The following is a 6,000-nucleotide window of genomic DNA, read 5'->3' on the forward strand; positions in this document are numbered from 1 at the left end:
AAAACAGGTTGTAAAAATAATTTAGTTCCAATTAAATTATTCGTTTTATGCAATTAATTAATTTTTCATTAACTTTTAAATTCATAAATTATTCCTTTTTGCAATCACATTTTAAATACTAAATTTCTAAATTCAGTTAATGTTTAAAACTATATTCTAAAAGTAATTTTAACAAAAATATGAAGTTTCAAACAGAAGTAATTTTTTTGCAGAGATTTTTGTCACACTTTATTTAATAAGGAAATATTTTGCATTGTCAACAAAGTATTTAGTTTATGCAACCGAATATTTTTTAACTTGACAATTGCAAACTTGTTTGTTAAATTAAAACTGTTTTTGATTCTTGTTTTTTTTTTTTAATTCTTTATTTTTATGAGATTATTCTAGATTTTTTATTTATTAGACAAAAATATTATAATTAAAATAGAAGTAATTTTCAAAGTAATTAAACATTTACTTTAAAAGTTTAAAATATTATAAAAATTTGTTATTTTCTTTACAATTTTTGGAATTATCTCTAAAAATAATTATACTAATTTATTTGTAAAATAAATAAATAAAAATAAATAAAAAAAATTAATAAAAAAATTAATAAATAAAAATAAATAAAAAAAAATAAAAAGAAGCAACACAATTGAAAATCTTAATTAAAAATTCAGAGAAAATTAAAAAGAGAACAAAAATAAATGTAAATAAAAAGCAAAAAAATGGTTTGTTTTCAATTTAAAACCAAAAAAAAATCGTGACTCGAATTTTTTTTCCCTCTCGTTAAGTATTTTCCATATTTTTTCTTTTCTATTTCGCTTATAATCGTAAAACCGTCAACTGACATCAAGGAAACAGCAGTGAGAGCACACCTGTCACCCACAAGGTAGGTAAAACAGCCGTCCCTGGACTCAAACTGTTGGCACGACTCACCTGTTGCCAGTACTTGGTTGCGATCTCGAGTGTAAGGTACCGTCAATCGCCTATACCTTATATTATATTCTTTGCAGATATTTTAAACTTTTACTCAAACAAATTTTAAATATCTGAGTTCGTATTTTTTTCCCTTTATCAGTGCGTGTTTACTCCAATCCATTTGTTTCGTCCCCTCTCTTTAAAAAAACAACAACTAAACGAGAAAAACCCAACTTCAAAAATTAATAAATAAAAAAAGAAACATAAATTCTTGATTAAAAAAAAAAATCTTTGGAAAAATTACAAATAAAACGAGGAAGGGGGGAGAGAAAAAAAAGGAAAGGTTGGCTACTTTAGATGCCGACCAAGTGGAACTTCCGGCGCCGCTTCCTCTTCATTCTTTTCGCATATAGTGGTGAACCATAACGTGTTCGTGCGAAAATTTCTTTTTTTTTTCTTTATCGCCAAAACGAATAAATTATTGTATGCAAATGAAAAGGTGAAATTTTTACCTTTATTAGGTATTAGAAGAAGAAGAAGAAAAAGTTGACTTTTCATCCATTCGATGGTGCGACAATAACAAAAGTGTTTTGTTTTTAGTTTGCAATTTATTTTGCGATAGAAATATATTTATATAAGTGTATATGTGTGTGTGTGAGTGTGTGTTTTGTCCATACAGTCTTTAAGAATGTGCAAACTCACTCTTATTGAACCTCAGCTTAGAATGTATCTTGAGAAACTATTGCAGTGAGACGAAATCTCGCAACAACCAAACGAAATACGATACGTTTGCGTTTCACGCAGGTATGTATGAATATATATTTTTAGATCTGCAAATATCGAAGAGAAAGAGAGAGAAAGAGAGAGAAAGAAAGAGAGACTATTTGACCATGTGTGCGATTTTTTATGTAGTTGTGGTGTGTTAAATGACACTTTTTTACCACATGTTTTTTGTTATTCTCTCAAAATGTTTGTTCTTTGATTTTCGCAAAATTCAGTCAATATTTCTCACACAATATTCATAATTTGAATTTATTATTTTTCAACTTATTGATTTTTTCAATTTATTGGTTTTTAATTAATTTATTTTTTCAATTTCGTATTTTTCAATTTATTGGTTTTCAATTTCTCATTTTTCAATTAATCATTTATTGATTTGTTTATTTATATAATTTATTATTTTACAAATAGCTCTATTTTTTCAATATATTGGTTTATAATTAATTCCTTTTTTAATTTCCTTTTTTCAATTTCTTAATTTTCAATTCCTTTAATTTCTCAATTTACTGGTTTTCAATTTATTTATTTTTTCAAATAATTATTATTCAATTTATTTATTTTTTTCAATTTCTTATTTTTCAAGTAATTTTTTTTTAATTTCTTTATTTTCTCAATTCATTGGTTTTCAATTTATATATTTTTACAATTAATTAATTTTCGATTTATTTATTTTTGCAATTTATTATTTTTTAAAAATATTTAGTTTTTAATTCATTTATTATTTCAATTTATTGGTTTTTAATTAATTTATTTATTCAATTTCTTATTTTTGAATTTCTTTATTTTTTTGTTTTATTTTTTCAATTTCCGTTTTTCCATTTCGTATTTTTCAATTATTTTAATTTTTCAATTTATTGGCTTTCAATTTTTTTCAATTTCTCATTTTTCAATTAATTATTTTTCGATTTCTTTATTTATGCAATTTGTTATTTTTCAAGTACCTTATTGTTTCAATTTATTGCTTTTAATTAATTTATTTTTTCAATTTCTTAATTTGCAATTCCTTTAATTTTTCAATTTCTTTATTTACTCAATTCATTGGTTTTCAATTTATTTTTTTTAATATCTCATTTTTTAATTAATTAATTTTTTATTTCTTTATTTTGTCAATTTATTATTTTTTCAATATATTTGGTTTTCAATTTATTTATTTTTTCAATTTCATTTTGTCAATTCCCTCAATTTTTAAATTTATTAGTTATCAGTTTATTAATTTTTTAATTTAGTTTTCAATTTATTTATTTTTTCAATTCCCTTGTTTCAATTTCTCATTTCTCAATTAATTATTTTTCAATTTATTGGTTTTCTTTGAATTTATTGATTTTTTTATTTTTTCAATTTTCGTTTTTCCATTTCATATTTTTCAATTACTCTAATTTTTCAATTTTTTCAATTACTCATTTTTCAATAAATAATTTTTCAATTTCTTTATTTATGCAATTTGTAATTTTTTTTAAGTACCTTATTTTTTAAATTTATTGCCTGATTTTATTTTTTCAATTTTTTAATTTGCAATTCTTTTAATTTTTCAATTTATTTATTTTTTTAAATTTCTTTATTTTCCCAATTCATTGGTTTTCAATTTATTTATTTCTTCAAATTTCTCATTTTTCAATTAATTAATTTTTGATTTCTTTATTTTTCAAATAAATTATTTTTTCAGTCTATTTGGTATAGGTCTATTTGGTATTTGGTATAGGTTTTCAATATAGGTATTTATTTTTTCAATTTCTTTTGTCAATTTTTCGTTTTTCAATTCCTTTAATTTTTTAATTTATTGGTTTTCAGTTTATTAATTATTTTAATTCATTGGTTTTCAATTAATTTATTTTTTCAATTAATTAATTTTCGATTTCTTTATTTTTGCAATTTATTATTTTTTAAATAAATTATTTTTTCAATTTCTCATTTTTCAATTAAATTATTTTTAAATTTCTTTATTTTTGCAATTTATTATTTTTCAATGTTTTTAACAATAAAATAACAATAGTACGAGTCCACGAGATATTTGCAATGTTCTTTTGAGTAAGTTCATAAATGGAAACGAAATTTCTTATTTTTTTTTTTTGGATAAAGTATAAAAAAAATAAATATTTTAAGTAAAATCAATATTGTTTCTTTTAAAAAATACAACAATTGTTCAAAATTTTTTATACTTCTATACATCTTCTAAACATTTCACATTAAATACAAAAATTTTTTTTGCTTAATATTTCTATTGTCAACATAAAATACAGAAAATGGTGAATATTTTTAATTAAATAATTAAAATAATTTACTGAAGTTTATTCTTCTCTCGCAGAATTTTTATGAGTTTAAATATTATTTGTAATTTGCTACTTAAAAATACTTTCAAATTTGCTACTTTTTTTGGACTTCAAATTTTTTCTACTTTACTAGCAGAATTTTTTGCTCTAGTAAATTTTTATCGAAAAAATTTAGTTCACAGTGACAGAAAGTTGATTTGTTTTATTTATATTTACTAATAAAATAATTGAGCAATAAAAATAAATTGTAAGTAAATTAGCATAAATGGTTTTTCTAAAGATATCAAATTATGATAGTAAAAATAAAATAGTAAAAATAAAATAGAAAGAAAATAATAGAAATTTTACAAAATAGTATAAATTAAATATTAACAAAAATTTCCCAAATAAAACATAAAATAGTATAAATAAATAATTAAAACATTTCACATTCAAAATTCCAAACGCCCCATAAAAAATATGTATAATACATACATAAAAAAGTATATCAAGGAAAAGATCCATAATCTGATGTTACTTGATAATATCCTCTCCCTTTTTTCCAAAAGAAAAAATTTCTCTAATGAATACTTTAAGAGATGTATATGTATAACATATTCTAAGTGAAGAAAAAAATGAAGAAACACTTTGTCATCACTTAACACTTACATTTCACCGTTATAAACCAAAAAAAAAAGAAAAATTTCTTCTCATAATGTTATAAATTTTTAACTCCGATAAAAACATTCTAATAAATTTTTTTCTTCACTTTTTGATTATATATACTTAGTGTCAGTATAACGTTCTTTTGGAGTAACGAGTTCAAAATTGAAAAAAAGGAAAAAGCATCATATAGATGATATGAAATGAAGAAATCCTTTCGATAAATTAGTAAACCGTGAAATTTTCTAATAATCTATACTTAATTTTTATATAAAAATATAGTTATATTAAACCCGAAGGACTGTACATACAATTTTTGTGACTATTGACCTAATTTTTCATATATAGAATTTTTTTTACGTAGCTATATATTTTGATATACATATATACTTGAGAATTCGATGATCGTACACCAGTAACTGAATCGTGAAGCTTATAAGGCGACAATTTTCTCGAAAGTTCTGATTTCAACTTCAGTGACTCGTAATCAATTATGTTAGGAGTCGAACAATTTGTTCATGAGTTGAAAAAAAATGGGAGAAATTTTTCACTTTGAGAAATTGCCTTTCCTTTTTTTGAAAATCAATTTTCGAATCTCTCTCAATTTTATGTAGTGAAAAATAACAAGACTTCATACTAGAAGTCAGTGCCTGATTTGAAATATAATTATATTTATAATTTTTCACTAATTAAATAGTTAATAACTACTAATTATTAGTGAACTAATTCAATTATTTAAATTTTACTATTTTTCAGTCATTTATAAACTAATAATTATTTTTTTTTCTACAATTAATTATTTTAATTTTACTAACTTTGACTTATTTTTCTCTCTCTAAATACGAATTAGTGAAAATTATTTTCAAAAATTACGACAAACATTGCAACAAAATACCGCAATTTTTAGTAAAAAAAAAGTGTAACTTACTTTGATTTTTATAATGCGAAAAATAACTATAAACAAGTCTTTCAAAAATTGTTTTTGAATCATTTTTTAAGATAATTAAATTTTTCAAATATATCCATAATAAAAAGCTTTTTGAAAAATTGAAATTTTTGACAATTTAATTGAAAATAATTATAATTTTTTTTCAAGTATGTATTTTGTTAAAATTTTTGAAAATCAACTTTTGAAGAATTTTCATTGCAAATTTTGAAAAGAATTGAATTATCAAAAATGTTAATGATGTAAATTTAAAAATGAAAACTAATGAAAAATAGGTTCAAATTTTTTAAAGTTCAATATTTTAATAATTTTCAATTACATATTTCCGAAATTTCAAAAATATACCTATATATAAAAAATAATAACATATTTTAGAATTATTTTTAACATTTTGGAGAAAAAAATCATATTTAAAATTTTTAATTAAAATTCATCAAAAAAATTAATTAGTTTTTTTAATTATAC

This window comes from Leptopilina heterotoma, unplaced genomic scaffold (genome assembly GCF_015476425.1).
Source record: "Leptopilina heterotoma isolate Lh14 unplaced genomic scaffold, ASM1547642v1 Lhet_51, whole genome shotgun sequence".
In the NCBI taxonomy this organism is placed as follows: domain Eukaryota; kingdom Metazoa; phylum Arthropoda; class Insecta; order Hymenoptera; family Figitidae; genus Leptopilina; species Leptopilina heterotoma.